The 21,185-nt window shown below is 44.7% G+C and overlaps 1 long non-coding RNA gene across 1 annotated transcript; it reads right to left on the bottom strand.

The window, feature by feature from the left end:
- Positions 1-1,132: 1,132 nt before the first annotated feature.
- On the bottom strand, positions 1,133-21,078 carry LOC126036369 (uncharacterized). The gene is made up of 3 exons (XR_007505133.1): positions 20,398-21,078; positions 20,203-20,283; positions 1,133-3,329 (listed from the first exon to the last, which is right to left on the bottom strand). It is a non-coding gene; the product is annotated as an uncharacterized LOC126036369 (long non-coding RNA).
- Between the last annotated feature and the right edge of the window lie 107 nt (positions 21,079-21,185).

Genomic DNA, 21,185 nt, shown 5'->3' with positions numbered 1-21,185 from the left:
CTTTGGCAACCTGTCCTACTTCCTTCTTGAATGGTAGAGTATTGAAAAAGAAAGCAAAAATGCTATTTTAGATAACAGCAAGTTCTTGCCAATGCCCCGTTCCCGTGTCCCACACAGCTGCTGCCCCTCGAAGTTTGGAGGAAGGAGAGCATCACCACTGCTGGGAGGCCTGGCAGCCTGCATCCCTGCGACACCACACACAGCACCACGGCCAGGTGGTGCACCAGGACCTCCCGGGGGGCTCAGGGGCAAGAGGCGCAAGGCAAAAGCCAAGTCCCTACAAAATTAATAGCAAAACTTCTGCTGAATTCAGCCAGGTCAGGGTGTCATCCAGAGGCTTTTGTAGCAGACGCTTCCATTTCTGACTTCATTTATTGTAACAGCTAATTAAATACATTTCAACTAACATTCACACTAGTGGCACATCATGTTGTCCTGTGTGGCACCCCAGGTGAACCTGGGCACAGCGATTCACCCCAGGGACGAGGAAGACTCTGCTGGCAGCCTGGCGTGGAGGAGTCCACATTGAAGGAGCACCCACATGTCTGTGTGAGACAGGACCAGGAGTCTATGATAGCAGAAAGATAATTCAATTCTCCTTTGGGGAAAAAAAAAAAAAAAAGATCCTTGTGGAAAACACTCAAGAATACATATTAATCACACCTGGGTTTTTGCTGGAAGCCTGGCCCCAGGGTATGTGTAATGATGCCAACTAGAAAAACTCTTATTTGGGGAAATTAACTGCGCAACCTCAAAAAATCCCCTTCACATTAAAGTTATGTTTCTCTTATAAAACTGAAAAAATCCTGCTTGGATGTTAACTATTTTGTAGGCATCTCACTATGTTATTCGCATTAAGATGGGGATGGCAGAACTTCTCGGGGGAACCTCATACACATATTTCAAGGGTGTCTTTTTTTTTTCCTTTTTCCCGGTTTTCTATGTGCAAAACCTAATGGCTTGGTTTTTTCTTTTCTCAGAGAGAAAAAATTATCCTGATTCGAAGCAGCACTGAAATACAAGGCTCTGCCAGATGTTACATAAACGATGATGTAATGCTAAAGTATTTCATTACACATGCAGCTCTGTTCTTCAGCCCAGCAGTGATTTATTACATTTTGTCAATCCCATTTTATGTACCCACATCATTTTTACATCATTTTTCTTCATGACATTGTTACATTCTCACAGAAGCACATAGAGATAACATCGTAACAGTGCAGGCAATGAAGTTAGCATTTTACAAATAACGTTACTAATAACTAAGTATACCAGTGAGGGGGAAATGGTCTGTCTGAGATAGTGAAAAGCAAATTTACCTTTGAATAATCTGATGGGGGGAAGAGGCCATAGGTCCAATAAAAAAATTGAGTTTGCATCCTCTCGGAGCATCTTCTGCCTTCATGTAGAACGGTGAGGAACTGCTGTTCTTCCCTCTTTTCAGTTTAATCTCACATTCTCTCTGTTTTCCTAATGTGTTCTATGTGCTGCCATCTAGATCTCGCACACCAGCTGCTCGGTCAAACAGATTCATCAGCAAGTGCAAGAAAACCACCACTTAAAATCTGGTTTGACCCTGAAATTATCAAGCCATCAGATATATTAGCTTTTCTTCCTTGATCTTCCATCAAGGCTTGTTAGAAAAAGCATACCCAGCAACATCACTTCTTATCGGGAGAAAAAGAATTCCAGAAACTATAAGCTGAAAAGATATGAAGGTTGTGTCAATGCAGCAGGAATCTTAAAAAATGCATTCCTACAGCAATATGGTTAAAGAAAATAACCCTTCTAATGAGCAGGATGCCAAAAATCCTGTTAGACAGAAACAGAGAAGTCCTCTTTTCTAGCAGCCAGCCATTAACCGGCATCATGCAAAATGTTGCAGTGAGAAGCTGCAGTTGATAATAATTTAAAATTTCCTCCTTCCAAGGAGCATAGGGCCAAATTCTGCTTTTGCTATGTCACTAGAAAATCAAAGAAATCTGATATTTTAAATGGTGTGTCTCTCTTGAGCATATAAAAGGCATATCCCTGTTTTATGCAGAGTCTCTGCAGGTCAGTATTTGTTATTCAGTAGTTAAGATACAGGTCAGCAGATGACTCAAGTATATGCTTAATTCTCATTATTTTCAATGGTTAAGTACGTGCTTAGATATTTGGCTAAACCAAAGCTTACTTCTCCTGTTCTTTGGGATATGCTTGGGCCCTGCTACGAAGCCCATTAAAATTTGTCTGATGCCACCCACGAACTGCACTGCATCTGGGATTTCATTGCAGACACTCAGCCTACCCTAAAATGTCAGTGTTTCACAGAGACTTGCTTCTACACTTACAAATAGCTGAGTGCTTCCCCAGTCTGGATGTCAAAACCAAGCAGACCCGAAAGGAAACTGCTTTCTGCTCCAGGACATCTCCAGTTGACTGTCTGGTCCGCAGACTACTCTTACTGCCCAAAGCAAGTGAAAAGATAAGCTGGGTTTATTTTTGACTCCCTGCGTAGGTTTCAGACCATTCCTAATCAATCCTGTAGTTGCATTGGTAGGTTGGGACTTGCCACCTACTATTGTTTGTGTTCCCCAGCTAGTGAGACTCCCCTTTCCACCAAAAGTAAGCAGAGACTAGAATTAGAGAAACCTCAACATACCACATTTTTCTCCTTGTCTAGTTTACACAAGATCTTGCCAAGCAGATTTTTTTTAAAAAAAATTGCGCCATTCTGCCTTTATTGTTTATTTACTTCTGTAGATCCACCCAGCCATGGCACTGCAATAGGTCATCTCTACTGCCATTACGCAGTTCAGAAGAGGGGTGTGTGGACAAGGGAAGGCAGGGACAAGGGAAAGGACTTGCCCAAGGCCACACAGAATTTGAATGGCAGAGCCAGAAATAAAGCCAGGTCTCTTGGGCACCTGTCCTCTTAGTGGACCTCAGTATTACAGTAAAATGCTGACTGACAGCAGAGTTTCATCTCTTTTGGATAATTTCAAGCAAAGAATTCATAGGTAGTTTTGGAGGTTCAGTCTCTGTACTGGCTCATTTGGGGCTCATATGTCTGGGGTGCCTCAGCAGCAGGTGAGATGCTGAGCAGCCGGTGGGACAGCAGGTTTCTGGCAGGGGAGCACACCCTGCCTGGCTCCAGGCATTGCTCAGAGAGCCCATCAGGCTCTGAGGACATTTCCATGGTTTGGCTTAGAAGCTGGCATCGGGGTTTTTTGGAGGGGAAGGAGGAAGGACTGGATGTTCAGCTGTCTCACAAGGACCAAAGTAACTGCCAGCACCCCAGCGATGCAACGCAATCGTCCTCTCAGCCTTGTCCTGTGTAAGGATACCTGGAAATGGAAAGAGAGCTTTTAAGGTACCATGGCACACATGAGGATATAGCCCCTCGGTGGGTGCAGGCTGCTTTTATCTTTTCATCAGAGTAAAAAAAAAAGTTTATTATCTAACTAGCCATGAGATTTAAACTGGGGCAAATAGGAATTTGATTTCTTTTCAGATAAAAGAGATGTTACAAATGAGAATTTTATCTTGCATGGAGGCGTGACAAAGTATGAGACAGAATCCTTCTTGATTACAATCTTCCATCATTTTGATTTTATAATTACTGAATGGAATCAATCAGCTTTCAATTGTTACCTTGGCAAAAGATTAAAACATCATTACTTGTCATACATATTTCACACTTTAGCAAATTTTAATAAACCGAATGCCTGAGAAATGGTCGTATTATCTTTCACGGCACTGGGATGCTAATGACATTTCTATTGATTTTAATTCACATTTGTTGGTCAAAATAACTCAGATTCAGGCAAGGCATGGAGCTCCATAATCAACACTAACAAATGAAGACTGCTGAGCACTGAAATGGCTAAAATGAAATCATTAATCAGAAATATCATAAAATAATCGCCAATGAGCTAGGGAGGTCTTATCTTCCTAATGATCATCCTTTATGGTCTACCGATCCGTTTATAAGGGGTACGTGTTGGTGATCTCTCCGTCAGAGCGCTAGGGAGGAGGTAAAGGAGAGCACCACAAAGTAGGAGACACCAGACGAGCAGAGGAAGCCATCTCAGATGCAGCTGCCTATCAGCCATGACAGCCGTTTTCACCACCCTGGTATTTCGGTGGGAAGTCAGGATGCCTCCTTGGGGATCTGGCCTTGGCTTGCTGTAGCAGAGACCATTTCCTCGTGGTGCTTATTGCCCAGGCCAGCCAGGACAAGCCCTCTGAACCTGCCAGCAGTGTCTCTGCCAAACCACAGCTGGTGCTGGCACTAGCCTTTATGGCTGTGGTGGTCAATCCCATGACACTTGTGTGAATGCCAGGTCTCATTCGTGCTGTGCCAGCCTCATCCATGCAATGTAGCAATGCCTCTTCCACGAAAAAAGCGATGGGGAACAGGTTCGGGAGGACTTTTAGTGGGTTCCAAATATCTTTTAAAGACAAATTATAGGACAGTCTGCTTCTCTTACCACATATACTGTGAGTAAACCAATACTCCAAGTTATCCAACTAAGCTAAATAATCCCATCTATTAAGACAAGCAGAGATACTTACTACTGAATATTCCTGAAAGTTTTAGTAACCTAGTGCAACCAGTACTTTTTTGCTGAATCATATTTTGTTGCTTGAACTCATATTGGTGCTTTCTCTTCTGCTTCTAAGCATGACTTAATAGCAAGATGATGTAATTAGATCTTGAATTACTCAGACTTCGTTACTATTATCAATACCTTACAGAACATTTACTAATCTACTCTGAAACATTATAAATAATTAAAACTTAAATACATTTGTTGAATTGATACAGCACATTTTGTGATATATTTTTTTACTTATTATCCTATGGTCCAATACTGGGATGCTATTAGCCTACAGACCTGCAAGCTTTTAAAAATCAACTCATCTCTAAGCCCTTGAGAAGTGCCATTAACACCAATAGAGCTAGACACAGCTTTAAAGTTGAACACATGCAGAAGTGGTTGCAAGAACGAGATTTATCTTTCCTACCTACTAATGATCTCCTTGAACTCCCATGTCAGCCAGTGGAGTAAGCAGGTTTACCATCCTGTAGGGCAACCCAATAATACTGTCTTAACCCTTTATTGTTTTAACGCATGCACTCACAGACATATGCAATTTACTGATTTACAGCAGAATTTTACCAGTCACAAAGCACATTAGCAAAACTATAACATAGCTGAATTACCAGCTGATCTCTACATTTACCACCAAAAACATTAATTGTCCCTCTCCTGATCACCCAAACAAAAACATGGGTGGGTAGGAGTACAGTATGTCATGGTTTTGATATGTGTAATGCAAAACAGTACATTTATTAGTGCTCCCAAATAGGGTGTGTTTGTTCTATCAGTGCTGTGGTTTTTGTTTCAGAAGTCTCCTCCACAGAAGTATGGATGTAGTGTTGTATCTCTTTAGTAAATATTATTATGTGAGGCCCAGCTTTACCAGGCATAGAGAATGTATACCTACTTGGTAACCCTTAGAAACCATACCCCATCCTGTTACACAGTGTATGCACACACATAAACATCCAACAGTCCCTGCCCTAAAAATTGCTAACAACTCATTTGCAATGCATCATACAATAGCAGACAAAGTGGATTATACAATTCATTCATTGCAAATCATTTAACTACATAAAGAAAGAGAGATATATGTACTTAGAAAACAAAATGTGGCATGTTCCTTTATATATTCCTGCTGGAAACAAAGTACAAGTTCCCTGCATTCCCTCTGTTGTAGAGATTATCAGTTACCCAGTGAATCTGGCTCCTCCAAGAATTGCACTGTGAGCACAGGCAAGCCAGGGTTTGAGGCTCACTTCTACACTGTACAGTACTGAATGAAACCCAAAGATACCAGGAGGGATGGAGGGGACCTCTTTAGAGTTGGCATGGATGAGTAGATGTTTATGGACAACATGAACTGTAAACTTCAGAAAGAGCTACACCAACTTGCACCATCTGAGAGTTTGGCTCTCAAGTGTTTTAAAAATATATCATCAGGGGTGAGGGTACATCACTGGGTCATGTTACAGGCTTGGGAACCACACTTCAAGGCTGTTCAAGTCAAGGTTTCGTGATACTGTCCATCTTCTATCAGACGTATCTGCTAGGTTAACTAAGGCATTCTTGTAAGCAGCAGAAACATTGCAAAAGCCAATAATTAATTTAAGATCTAACTCGGCTAAAGGTAAAATACGAATATATACGCCAGGAAAATTGAACTGAGCTTGGAGCCTTAATGAAGGGAATAACGGAAGCAGCCGGTGTTCTGAACCAGCAACACCAAAACACAATGGATTGTAAATATTAAACTTCTCTTACTCCAAGATTATGAAACATGCCTCTCCTGACCCCTGCACCTCTTCAGAATGGGAGATATGATAACACTCAAATGCTTTAGCAGAAGCACATACTACATTGTTTTTTCATACTTGTTCATTCTTAAAAATCACTATTCCAAGCAAAGCCACTCATGCATTTGCTTTCAGCTTGAGGCCCCAGGCAAGCTCTCTGAAACAACTTGTTCACGTCCATAACATCAAAAAATTCCAGCCTCTGAATTTCCTTGGCAATTGGTGAGCAGCCAGCAAAACATCCCCCGGTATCAGCCCACAGGACTTCACATCCTCACCAGGAAAACATGGTACCAGGAAAACAAAACCTCACCAGGAAGCCAGCAGCATTTTGATTCTGATTATAGGGGCTCGGGAACAATCAGGCACTGTCCTTCACATCCAAAGGCACAAGAAGAGACACTAAGTTTTATCTTGTTGATGACTTGTTGATTAATGGCTTCCTAACAGTCGAGGTCATTTACTGCATATCCAACATAACTGATGCAACATGCTGTGGTAATAGTCTCAAATCAGAGGGACACCAAAAAATGAGCCTGGAGGACAGAATTCTCCCTTCCCTATTCCCACATAATGGCCATTTATAAAGCTACAACAAGCCTCAAAGTGCACCCTGAAGCACCAAATTTAAACATAGGAGCCTGACTTGCAAAGTAAAATGAATGTAGAAGAGTTTACTTGCTATATGTTTTAGCTTTAGAAGCCTCTTACAGTATCTCTGTTTAAAAAAAAATAGACAAAGTTATGGCAGTGACACTAAACCAATAAAGCAGACAAGTTCAGAGTCAAGGAATCACTCTTACACTGCATCAGTCCCTAAAACAATAAAATGTGTTGCTAAACTAAAGCCTCATGAAGATGTCATGTACTCTTCCTGTTTTCCTTTCCATGGTCACTGGTTACCAGGGTTTCTCCCTTCTAATCAGTTCCTTTTTAATATCTTGCTCATACTTGGTGAAATACTGGGTCTAGAGCCAGTGTAAGATTTTCCATTTACTTCAGCGGGGCCAGGACCTCACACTCAGATGTCATTGTGCCTGTGGCTTGGCATAGCCCTGCAGTGCCCCTTCTGCCCTGCACCTCTGCCCATTACCTGTCCTTCCCAACCCTCTGCCCACCAGATAATCCCTCAGCTCCATCAGTAGCAAGAAATTCTTACCTTTTACCGAGCGCATGGCTCATATACATATGTGTATGGATATGGATATGGATACAGATATGGATATGCATATGTATGTATGTATATCTCCGATTCCAAAGAGGGAAAGATAAAGTATATACATGTAAACTAGAGATTTTGAATAACGTATAGGTCCCACTGCCGTTACTAGCTCACACAGTTATCCCACCCAGGCATCCAGCTGCACAGCCCAGGCCACCTCAGAGTATCAGGACCTGGAGGGATGTGATCTCCTATTCCCCAAGTTTTGCCTCCCCTCCGCTCTAAACTAGGTGGGACTTGAACTGCGGTTCCTGCAATTCTGATATGCAGTCGGGGCCATGGGGACATTCCTGTCCCCCCTTCACTGAGGGTCATGGCTCTCCTGGGGCTCTCGTTTTATGTAGTCCTCTGCTTGTCTGGTCATGGGCTGTCATGGGTGACTCACCACCACAGGAAAGAGAGAGACATGGGTTTCAGAGCTGGGAAGGTGCTGCAGGTGAATGGGACTCTCTCTCATAACTCGTTGATTTTGCCTTTCTCTGTTATAACCATAATATGCTTTTAACATCTTTATAGATGTATATGGAAGTGTCAATTCTGTTGTTGTTATGTATTGTTAAAGAAGCTATAAATGCCTTATGACTCAAGGATCTCCAGCCAGAAGAGAAGAGCTTAAAAATGGAACAAAATTGCCATCTATAATTTAAATGGGCAGCTCTCCCATTGAAAAATGCTTTTCAATTTAAACTCTATTAACAGGAAATTAGGAGATCTCCCATCACAGTGTGATTGTTTATTTTAAAATGAAAACTAAGAACATAAAAATACTATCAGCACAAATGTTTGATAGACCCAGAAATAAATTAAACCATTTTATTACATTTTTTTTTACCCCCAATGTTTATCTTACAGTCTCCGGCAATTTAAATTTAATAGACAAAACTATTAAGAAGGTAGCGTAAATTGAAATTTTGGACCAACTCCTCATTGCTCTAAAATCAATGGCAGAACTGCCATTGATTTCCATATGATCAGGATTTAGACTAGGGTGTTTTTATTAACAGTGCAGATACCACAGGAGGGGCTGACCCTTGACTTTTTGCATGACAAATCTTCCACCGGTGTCAAGAGAACACCACAATCATCACATGTAAAACAAAAGTTTCATACTGGCTGTCTGGATTCACTTGTAAAAAATACATCTAGATATAGAGGTAACCTGTATCCATTTTAGGGATAAACACATGCATAGATTTCTGTGTAGCTGCAGATGCAGCTGTGTGTACATATGTATGTCAGCATAAGTATCAACTGCACTGCCAAGGTGGCAAAGAGAGTGTAATGTAAATGGGAAGTTGGCTCCGGGAATTTAGTCCCTGTTAAATAGTTACATGTGCAATGTAGGGTTCAGCAAAACAGGTAACTCAATATTCCAGCATACAGAGTCCTGTATTTTTATTTGCAAAGCAACCAGTAGTCCTGTATTTTTATTTGCAGAGCAACCAGTAGCCTGAGGCATAGTTTTCAAGTGTCCAAAACTACCTGATTTAGAAAAATGACAACATCACATGCCTTTTCTTCCAGGAAAGATTCTGAAAATTCCTCCTTCCAGTTTGGCCAGAAATATAGTAACACCAACTTTTCTGATAACATGTGGGTTCTTCTGTGGTAATGTCTAAAAATAAGATGTGTAAAGAGATGCAAAACGGAGAACAAAAAGGCTAGCTAGAATTTTGCAAGCCTCAGGAAAAACACAAACTCTAATTGCATTCACAAATAAAATGTTCCCAGTCATTGCAAGACAGCCAAGAAAGCTCCTGGCTTTCTTTAGTTTGAGTATTATTTTTTATTTTTATATGAACTGTATTGGCTCAGTCATTCCTTGATCTAGTTTTCATCAAAGTTTGCTTTTCTCATATTGTGTTTTTAGCAAAGAATTTCTACATGTTTACAGTAAAGAACCATGACTTCTTGCAGTACGAGGCTGCTTGTTTTTCTAGCTCATATCCCTTGTCATATGCCCTGAGGGCTTGGTCTCCAAGAGCCAACGAAACCCCAAAGAGCACCAATAAAACCTGATAATAACTAACAGTGTCAAAACATTTAGGCAAATGGGACAATGCCCTTCAGTGAGCTACACTTTACAGAGCACTCCTAAAGAAGGAAATGAGTCTGCAGGATGGGGTTGGCTCTTCCGTGACTTCAGCAGCAAAACCTGCTCCATCCCCAGGGTTCACTCCTCGTCCTCCTCTTCCTCCAGGCCAGCACCCACAAGCCCAGCTCACAGCATGCCCCCAACTCCACAGCATGCTTCTCCATGTACTTCAGCTCCTTTGGTGCCAGGATGCCTGCACCAGACAAACTCTCAGGTCTCAGGTCTGCATGTCCATTAAAGAAAGCAAGGGAGGGAGAAGTAGCATGAAGAGCCACTGAGCTACTGGAGTCTGGTTTCCTGCCGCTTTGCCTCACAGGCTTGGGCTTTCTAACTGAGCACAAGCTCCAGGTGAAGCTTTCTTTTATGAGGAATATCCAAAATATCCCTTTCCCCTGTTGATTTTCTAGGGGGTTCAATGAAGGGTGAACACAGGCAGGCGCCGGCCCCTCAAAGGAGCCCTCCATGGCATCTCTCCTCTCTATCCAGGCTGTCATTTTCATGAAAATTATTGGAAATCAATGCTTCTACATCTCTAGCTGAAATTAGCCCATAGGTCCAGGGGAGAGGTGCAAGCATACAGACATAGATCCACTCCGCATGGCTACAACAGCCCTCTTTTTGCAGGGAAACAGGGCAAAAAGAATGGGTCTTGGCCATTATTGATATTGATGCCAAACTTCCTGACAGGAAGACCTACAAGCAAAGGCATGTTGCTCTCTTCGTGCTGCAGGGGATATCAAGCTGTAAGACATGTTATTTGTCCCAGTTAAATCCCCCGGCTTTTCCTCAGATCCTCTCATGCAATGTGGCTGCCATCAGAGCTGAAATCTCTCTCTCCTGGTAGCTCAGATGTCTGTGTTGCTCTGAGCCCTGCCACCCCCCTCGCTCCATCCTCTCTGCAGCTTCAGGTTTCTCCAGCGGCTGCATCTCCAGAGGCTATAGGGTCAACACATCTCCTTGGTTAAGGTGCATTGCTCCTCTGACATCCCCGCCTGCATAGGGGAATCTGCAGCAGCTGCCAGATTGAAGCCAGTTTTGCACCAGCATCATCCCAGACACATGAGACATGTCTACAGGGTATATCAAAGGGAGGAACAGGCCTGCTTTGCCTCCCTGGCACAACGTGGGCCATGCCATCTAGGGAAGTGTGTGGCCACATTAGCCTGATGCTGAGCTGAGTAATAATCCTTCTACACACACGCAGCACACACTTGCTCTGGCTGAGCCTCTCACCACAGCATGCTGAGGCTGAGCTGCTTGGTGTCCAACAAGCTCTGAGCACAGGCAGAGCTAGCACCACCCCTCCAGCCTGCCCTGTGGCTGTGTTTTAATGGCTGTAAGACTCAAGCTCTCCACGTCATGGCACATTTCAAGTTCTTCCAGCTGCTCTGGACATGAGAAAAATGAGTCTTGGTAATAGGCTACACTAGAAGGACTCAGACATGACACCTCCTTCAGCTCGTAATTCCAATAATTGTTTATCAGGAGACAGAGAGCAGCTTGATCATCTCCAGTATGGACTAACTACTTAGCCCAGTGCTTTTTCCTGAATTGTGGTAATCTACTTCTTCCACATCCCATCTGTCTTTACACTCACTATCAAATCCAGACCTGGCACAATATGCTACTCCATTGGTTTCAGTGGACCCACACTTGTGGATGCCAGTGTCAGACCCTGCCCTTCATCATCCATGATCCTACAGGACTACCCATCAGCTGCTGCTCTCTGAGCGCACACAAAGCAACCGTTCATGCAGGAGCATCCGCTCCAAGTGAGCTCAGTGATGTCAGGCTGTTCCAATAACCTTGACTAAATCCTTTCTCCTTTTCCTTGCTAAATCCACCTACTGAAAGAAAGGCGACTTCAAAGGGAGACTCTCGCCCCGCCTGACATCATGGCATGCTGAGATAATTCAGAGCAGTTATGATAAATGTTCTGACTACTGGCATCAAGAAACAAACAACGGGTTCACAGCAACATAAGATTAAACATGTTTCCACAATTATCTGGGGAATTGTCTTGCTGACCAAGTCCTCTCTTGCTGTTTTTTACTGCCTGAAACAAACAAAGACGCTTAGAGGGTTGTGTGAAATGCAGTTGCAGTGCTTTAGACCCCCCACAAAAGGCAAGGTTAGAAAAGGGTTTTCACTTGTCAGGTAAGAAAGGACATGTTTGTAACTTCTGCACCACAGGGTCCTCTTGGTCCATTTGAGAGGGAAGCAGTGCTGCTTACCAGGGCTAATTCTCGCTGCTGGGAGGGTAATGCTGCACCATTAGCTTGGTGGAGGGAGGCTACATTCAGTCAGGAAAGAACAAGCCTGGGTGGCAAAAGCCAAAAGGATTTGCAGTGAGAGGAAGCATGGCCTGCCAAGCCAGAAAGCAATGCAAGCCTTGATCCTGGCCACCAGCTGTGCCAAAGAGCCAGGTACTCTCTAGCCCAGCCATGAAAACGCTCAGCCTTGCCAAACAGCAAGTGGGAGCAGATGGAGCAAGCTGGGGAGTACAAAAACATGAGCTCAGAGCTGTAGGCAGGACCAGATTATGAAAGAAAAAGAAGCAAGAAGGAGTTCATCAGAGCACCTCAATCTTAATTCAACTGCTCCTTTCCTTGTGATTTCCCCCTTCCTTTGGTTTCCATTTCCATTGTTTCTGCAAGGACTGACCACTCGGGTTCCCTTCCTTCCGCACCAGGACAAGCTACCTCATTTGGCCCCCAGCAACTCCACACACCTCCCTCCTTAAGCCAGCCAGCCAGCCACCCTCCATTGCACCCTGCTTCCAACCCATGAGATCTCACAGGGTAAATTAGCTGTGAGCAGTCACGCTGATGAGTTTCCTTGGGGCAAGAACCAAACCCATACCCCAAGACGACCTAAGGATACCCACTGTTCACAGCCACATGTGCCAGAAGCCAGTCAAATTATTTCACAACTTCAGTCCAGTGCCCAGGAGTGCTCACTGCTTAATTTCCTAGCTAGGTTCACTGCTGCTGCACGTGCGATTTCTACCAACCTGCTTTCCTAAGCATTGCCTACAGATAATTTCATTGGCTTTGCATTCATCCCCTCCTAAGATATTTTTACTTGTTGGCCAGCCTTAGCTACTGACGGAGCAGTAGATGTCCTAGAGACATTCAGTTCCAAGAGTTTTGTGAAAATATGCAGCCAGGTGGAAGAGAGAGACCTAGACTGGCGTCCCACTAGCGAAAAGTCTTCAGTATGAGTTTGACCCAGCTACCAGACAATAGAGAATCCACATAGATTAAGACCATCCTAAATGCCTCAATAGCAGGAAAAGTTTCATTCAGGCTTAATTAATGATTCAGTGGTTAGAAAGTCATTCTAGACAACCTACATATTATTAATAGCTATGATTTTGGCAATAAAATTGTTCCTTTGTTCACAGTGCCTTTTTTTATTTCTCTTCCCTTGTCTCCTCACCTTACCTGCTTTCATAACGATGTTTTTTAAATCCAAAAAAGTCTTTTCTTCAACTCTATGTTCCAATATGGGCAAAAATGTATCCTCAGCATAAGTCCTGGTTCTCCAGGGACCAGGGCCTATTATACATCTTGTCAAAACAAGACCTGAGCAATACCAGTATGGATGTTAACAAGTAACAGTATGGGAAAAAAGTGTGATATATCCCAGGACAACAGAAAAGAAAACACCTGCCTGTGCAAGCAGTGCATACACATACACAAAAGAGCTCAACAATGGTCAGAAACCCTCCACTCTGCATCTTGATAAAGTAGACCAGCTGTCCCCCAGGGGCCTGCAGAAGAGGAGATGAATGTGTAATGTGAATTCTGCCTTCAATTTATGGCTTAATTTTAAAATAACTGGAAATAAAACATGAAGAGGAATATCACCCACAGAGAGTAGTCTGAACTCTGCTTTCTATCACTTTCCTACAGCTTCCATTTATCTCTGTCAGCATAGAGAGGTTTCTGAATATGCCTGCACTATGAGTTATGCATTGGGCCAGGCTTGTTCCCAAGGCTGGGCTTGCCTACCATCCACATAATTTCAAGCCCATACATCTGTTGTCCTCCATAGCCAGGAGTCTGAGGTCCAAGCACTTACTCATGGGCCATACACAGCTTACACAGGCACAAAGCCAGATACAGTGAGGCACAGTCTACAAGGACATAGCCCAAATATAGGGGGTTTAAAGCACATTTTATTACACTTTTTTTAACACATGCCCAGGGCCTTCTTTTTAAGCCCCTGAGCAGTATTTGGGGGTAGGAAGGAGGGCAGTGAAGCAGGTCACAGGGCTTAGACCTTCTATCACCTTGAATTCATCATGTCTCCACCATCTCCCCTGCCTGCATTACCAGCTCTCTTCAATTTTCTACTAGTGCTAGAAAATGTAGGTGGGGTGGTATAGACCGACCATGAATGTTTTTATCTCAGTATCATCCAGGAGGTTGAAGAGGACAATGTTTTTATTGCTAATGTTCACGAGATTGCGACTCTGTGACTGCTGCCTTCAGTCGTGCTGGGGAAGGGGGAAATTTGAGGCAAAATGCTGTTGAAGGAGGTTTGTGTGGTTCAGCTTCTCAGCAGCATGCGCTCCTTGTTACTCAGGACTGTCACAGGGGAGGGAAGACAATACAAAATAAGAGCAAACTGAAGCTGCTGTTTTCAGACAGTTAGCATCATGCATTTGTCTCTACTTACACTAGCCATGCTTCACGAGTTTCCTAAAGCAGAATTCACTCTGTCAGCAAAACAGAACATGTGTTAATTTACATCCTTAGGAAGGAAAGCAGTGAATCATTTCTAATGATTCAGGTGCTCTACTCATAGCACCTAATTAATTCTGACTGGAAAGTTGCAAAAAATTCCCTAAGACAATTTCAAGTATTTATTTCAGCTTTATTATTAAATAAGTCGTAATGAATGAGGAATTGACCTTGTGGTTAAACCACTGGCCTAGGACTGAGGTTCAGTCCCCAACTCTGCTCCCTACAAAACCACATCACTTCGCTGGCCCTTGCTGTATGTGTTCCCTCCACTAAACTTTTTAGCAAACCACACACATGGCCTTGGGAGATGCTCAGCTCTCTGCATGCATCACTGCCATCAAAGGGCCAAACCCTGAAGGGGGGACATGGAAGGGAGGACTGACCTCTGGGATTTCTTGCTTTTCTCAGGGAAAACCCAGGTCAGACTGCAGACTAACTCTCAGCAGGGCCACACACCTGAGCACAGAGCTGGGTGGAGGAGGCTGACTGCCCTCCAGAGCAGAGGGCATGGAGCTGGCCAGATCCCCACCACCAGCCCCATCTGTGCCCCACACAGCAGAACCAGAACTGTGCCAGAAAGACGGCGTCGGGGCCACAGCAAGCCCTGCTGCTCAGTGTCACCAGCTTGCAGTGGGCAGTGGGGGGAAAACCATTGCCAGAGACCTGTGTTAACGAGCCCGTGTAACAAAAGCTGCTTATATCTAAACAAAAGCTTTCTGATAACACAATATTAAAACCGGCAGAAAGCAACACATGTGTTAGAATACAGTCTAACAGATGCATTAGCATTTGTTTTATGTAAATTTGAACAGGCACCATCCTCTGTGACCGGTTTGATAAGGTACACAACTCTCATTTCAACACAGCAGCCCTGTGTATGTTTTCTCAACTCTTCTTTTCTGCTACATTGACCTCAGCTACAAATTTGCCAGCAAAAACACAATAGATGGTTTATGTCACATTACAGGAAATCACGAAACCCTCTAAAGTGACCCTGATTTTCAGGCACTTTTCTGATTTTCTATCAGGTCTTTTTTCCCTTCTCATGCCTACTACATAGTTAATATTGGAGTTTTATAACAGGAAAACATCATTTTTAAGTCACAATAAGGCTTTCTTGCTATGTCATTTATTTTCTCTGAATTACTATAACAGAAGTTTGAAGGTGGTTTGGAGGGGTTTTTTTTTTGCTTTCTCTTCTATCACTGTTATTTCACTAGTTTATGTACCGATACACACAGATATACAACAGCAGTGCAAGAAGAGACAGAGATTCACAGCAATCCAAGTCACATTATTTCAGAGACAGCTGCCTTCCTTTCCTCGCTTCCTCAGCCACCAATCCTGAAATTCTCTGCAAATTGCTGTGGGTCAGTTTAGTATAACGACTGAACCGAAATCCATGGACCACTGATGTCTGCACACTTCCCAGTAATGCCAGTCTCTGCTCAGTTATTCTTTGCTAGCTGAAAAATGAAAGACCATGGCTTGCATTAGAACTAGAAGGATGAAATACACAGGCCAAGTCTCAGCAAAGTCACTGTCCCTTCATGCCGAATCAGGAAAGACATTTTCTGCCATTCCAGTTATTTAGTTAATCCCAGTGAGCTTTCCCTGGAACAGATATCTGTGTCACTATTACTCAATAAATACAAAGCTATTAGGATATTTTCTAAACAAAACTCTTAATGAAAGCACAACTTGGAATAAAAGTCCATCAGCAGCACAGCTTTGCGACAGCTCCCCCACCAGGACATTTGCCACTGTCCCCACAGACCGGAGTCCAGAGCCAGCTCCAGATAGCCACTCCTGTGTTCGGTGGTACCCATGCACGTTTCCTTCCACCCAGAAGATCTTGATCTTTCTTGACAGACCAACAGCCCAAATTTGAAATGACTCTGCAGCTCTTCACTGGGCACAAATTTAAGTACTTCTGCTTTCAGGGGGACAGGATTTTTTATTTTTTTTTAAATCTACCATAGTTAAGTGTAATCTTGAAATAGCAAAAAGAAGTACATCACTTAGAAAGTGGCACGGGTCATTTTTTTGCATCAATTGTCCCAAGATCTCATTTACTGGAAAAAATGAAAAAAATTATCCTCCCACGTTTCTCTCAGCCTTTCTCTTCTGAGTTTCCCTTGATCTCACTAGGTCGCAGCAACAATCAGGTTTATTGTTTCACAGGGACATTTCTTAGGCATGTGTTCTCCTTCTTACCATGTCACATTTGCATTGAGGAGTAACACAGATACCCTAGGACCACTGCCAACACTCCAACTACACTTTTTGCCCAGAGCTCCAACCTTTTAGATACTCTGATTTCACAACTCAAGTCTTCAGGAGCATGCAATACAGGCTTCACAAGGCTTCTATAAACAAGCAAACAAACAAAAAAACAACCAAAAAACCCAAAAAAAACCAACAAAACAAAACAAACAAAAAAAACAAAAAAACAAACCCCCAAGTTCAATACACATTTAGAACTAAAAGAAACAATAGGTGTTCACATATGATTTTATGTCTTGATTTTCTCACCATTTCTGCATGTTTTGCAGGGTTTAAATAAGAGCCCTTTCAAACCCTATCCAAGAACCCCATATCTTCCCGCATATGACTTCTCTTTTCAGTCGTGAAGTCTCTGGGTTTGGGTCTATTCTTCCTAAGACTTTAGTTTCTCTCTCCTTCTCCTGTCCCTGTAGACTCCAACTTTGCTCTAGTCAATAGTAATTTATTTTCACTACTCCCTTGAACAATCCTAACCAGTTTCACCAGGTGTTTTTTCTTCTACAATTGTTTTACTTACCTGTCCCCTGTCTTTATAGCAGGGCAGCAGCCATCTATGTGTGCTGCACTTGAATATATGGCCATCTACTTTTAACAGCCCTCACAATGATCCCGGCAGGGTCTAGTAATGCGTATTTTCACAACTAGTGGAGACGTTACATGTTTTCAGACATAATAGAGTTCACATGCTGACACCAAGACACCTCTTGGCCAAACCAAATACCACCGCACAAGGCTGAGAAGCCAGGGGTGGATTTCCAGTATGTCAAGATCACAGCCAGAGCCACTTGCACATAAGCTCATCTCCTAGGTATGCTTCTGCAGGTACAGGTGAGGCAGGACAGCTGGTGTAGCAGGATACATGTCCTCCTGGCGGGCTCCTTTGAGCCAGGTGTTCTGCCAGGGTGCACAGCCCGGGCAGGGGTGCCCTGCCACCACTCCAGCCCAGGACACGCAGCACCACCAGCAGCCAAGAGGATGCCACCAAGCACGGGTGCTTGAGGCCCATGTTGAGGAGGCGCTGGGTGATGGCCAGCTGAGTTAATTGGCAGGCCAGCGTCTGGGACAACACAAGGCCTGTGCATGCTGTCACCACCCAGAAGTCACAGGCGAGCCACTGCTGGGCGGCAGCCTGCCCCAGCACGCCGCATAGTCCCACCCTTAAAAAGTCCTGAGGAACCATGCCTGCATCCCCTGGTCTTCACAATGCTGTCATTTAATTCAAACGTCTTATTTTTTGTGTTTCTCCCAGTTTGGGTCCTAGAAAGCTCTCCCCTGTGTCTCTCTGGCCTTCTTCTCTTCCCACCTCTGCACGAGTCTGACCCAGCAGGTTGGTCCTCACCCTCTGCCCGCTCCCACAGCACTGGGTCTCCCTGCTCGGTTCCCGGGCCACCCCTGCCGCTGGTTTGCTGTCCTCTCCCTTGTGCTGTTTGCCAACACCTCCATCTCCCGGACGCAGCGCACACGGCATGTAACTAAACATCTTTTTTTTTTTCCTGCCTCCAAATGTTATCGACATATTCTGGTTGATCCATGGGCTTCAGGGAACTTCAGGCTGTGAACTGAGGGCTTTTGGACAGGAGGCAGGACCGGTGGATTAAGCTTTTAAGGGGTCTTCACAAGGCAGCTGAAGTAGCAGCACCAGCATTTCTTTTTATAGGTTTATGCTTGCCATGCAGAGATCCCCACCTGCACTGGGAACAATTTGCAAATCTCTAAATAAAAAAAAATAAAATCTTTGATTTCTGACCAATGAAATTCTGTGTCCTGGTTTCAGCTGGGACAGGGCTAATTGTCTTCCTAGTAGCTGGTAAGGTGCTATCTTTTGAGTTCAGTATGGGAAGAATGTTGATAACACTGATCTTTCCAGTTGTTGCTAAGTAGTGTTCAGTCTGAAGTCAAGGATTTTTCAGCTTCTCAAGCCCAGCCAGCGAGAAAGCTGGAGGGGCACAAGAAGTTGGCACAGGACACAGCCAGGGCACCTGACCCAAAGTGGGCAAAGGGGTATTCCATACCATGTGAGGTCACATCTAGTGTATGAACTGGGGGGAGTGGGGGGAATCGGCACTCAGGGTCTAACTGGGTGTCAATCAGCAGGCGGTGAGCGATTGCACTGCGCATCATTTGTACATTCCAATCCTTTTATTATTACTGTTGTCTTTTTATTAGTGTTATCATTATCAGTTTCTTCTTTTCTGTTCTATTAAACCGTTCTTATCTCAACCCATGAGTTTTATTTCTTTTCCTGATTTTCTCCCCCATCCCACTGGGGGGGGGGGGGGGGGGGAGGGGGGAGCTGCATGGTGCTTAGTTGCTGGCTGGGGTTAAACCACGACATTCTGAAATTTTCATTTGCCAGCAGCTATACTTCTCTGTGCTCTGACACCTCCATCTCTTCCCAGTTAAAAGTCTACCCAAGCTCATTACTTCAAAGAAATCCCAACATGCAGCTGGCCATTGCTGAGACTCATTCAACACATGATGCTAGCAGAAGGGGACTTGAAATAGGCAAGGCCAGTATTTACAGTCCCCCTTCTTCTCACCTGTCCAGTCTCTCCTCTCTGAGACACTTGATCCATACGCCCCTCCCTGTGCCATGCTTCCCCCACTCCACCTCCCTCCAGATCAGTTGATTTCTGATTTCTTTGTCCTGCCTCAGTGCAGTGCTGAACTAAGGACCAAAATCATGTGTTGGGATGTCCCTAAACCAGGGAGTTTGATACATGGCTAGAAGAAAGCTGCTAGCTCACGATATGGGCATTTCCAAACTTCTGCCACAATGTTCCCATTAGTTTCAGCTGGACATTTTAGTCCCCCATGCTCTTCTGTAGTATCTCCATGAACGGTTACACACTTTGCATGTCATCCAGGATGTTGCTCCACTTTACCTGTGAGCGAAGCAATCCCTGTGCAGAGACCATACTGGTACGCTGGAGGTGTGGTGAAACCAGTTGAGTGTCAGGTACTTCACTGATAAGTACTAAAACTCACCACTGTGGAAGATTTCCCAGCTTCGTGACCATTACCAGAAAATCTTGAGCAACCTACAGCATGCATGAAGAACCAGCCATATAATGGCTTCACAAGCAAGATCAGGGTTGGGTGGAAGCACAGTGATGTTGATGCCGTCTCCAAGAAGTGGGGGCACGAACAGAGGGAGGCTGACTGTAAACACTGCCACAGGCGGGAGCACCAAGTATTGGTTATCCAAAGCAATGAAAGCTCTCAGGCAACGCACAAGGCACACTCCAAGGTTTCTGGCTCATTCACCGAATCACCAGGCTGCTGGTCTTAAACAAAGAATCTGATCCCAACAATCTGTGTAATTAGAAAATCATCTAGGAAACTAGGACCACACTATGCTTTTGTAGTGCAAAGAAAAAAGAAAAGATACTCGGTGAATGACGGGCAGCAATGGTCCTGAGGGAAAGTAAAAGACTGAATGTAGTTCTGGTGGAAGTACCTGGATGCTTGGAGCCATCAGCAGGGAAATCCTCTCCTGCTGCTTGATCCCGAGAGTGGTCAGGACAAAAAGGGTTTGCACCTAGTAACACAAAACAATACAAAATCGACAGGCTTGCATTAAAAAAAAAAAAAAAAAAATTACAATTCCACAATTCGCCTCCCCTTCTAATGGAAAAAGGTTGCAATGCTTTACCTTCAGATGGAAAGGGGTGATGTAACACACTGCAGCCAACTCCTGCTACCGGTTCCACCCGACTGGAACTGCCAGCAGTGTCCTGCAAAAATGAGTTACTGGTCTATAGCATTTTATTAGCGAGGCCGGCTGCAGCATACATCTGGTATCAGCCGGCGCGATACAGCCCGGTTTCCAGGGCACCGGGAACACTGAAACCCGCAGAGCCCTGGCACCGCGTCCGAAATTGCCGTGAGGCAGGCTGCGGACGTCATGGGCGAGTTTTCACGGACAAGCACGCTTCCTTCACAGCACAGCAACAGTAAAGGAGAAAACTCGAGAAAACTCGAGTAAGGGCTGGGAGAGCAAGTCACAGAAAACGCGCGGCACATCGCTCTGTAGCACACATGCGGCCTGTGTTATCATTTTAAGGCTCCGTTTCACCCGTGGGCGGTTCGCCCGTGCCCCCTCGGCTCCCCCCCACCCTCCGCCGGCGCCACGCTGCCGGGTCACAGCGCCACGTACCGACACCGCGGCTCCCTAGAGCGGGCGGGAGCGGGGGGGGCGGGATGGGACGGGCACACGGGGACAGCGCTCGCCGGAACACAACCACCAGTTTTCTTTCCCCATCGGACACCCGAGGCAGGCGGACCCAGAGGGGACAGGCCCCATCCGCCGACCCCCGCCGGAGACCGACCGGCAGGCCCCGCGGCCGGCAGCCCGCTAGGGGCGGAGGCCGCCGCCTGGGCAGCGGAACCCGCCCGGACCGACGGGCCGCGGCCCAAGGCTCGCCCGCGGGGAAAGGCAAC

Source organism: Accipiter gentilis, chromosome Z (genome assembly GCF_929443795.1).
Source record: "Accipiter gentilis chromosome Z, bAccGen1.1, whole genome shotgun sequence".
In the NCBI taxonomy this organism is placed as follows: domain Eukaryota; kingdom Metazoa; phylum Chordata; class Aves; order Accipitriformes; family Accipitridae; genus Astur; species Astur gentilis.
Note: the sequence above shows the minus strand (reverse complement) of the source record. Positions and strands in the feature narration are given on the sequence as shown.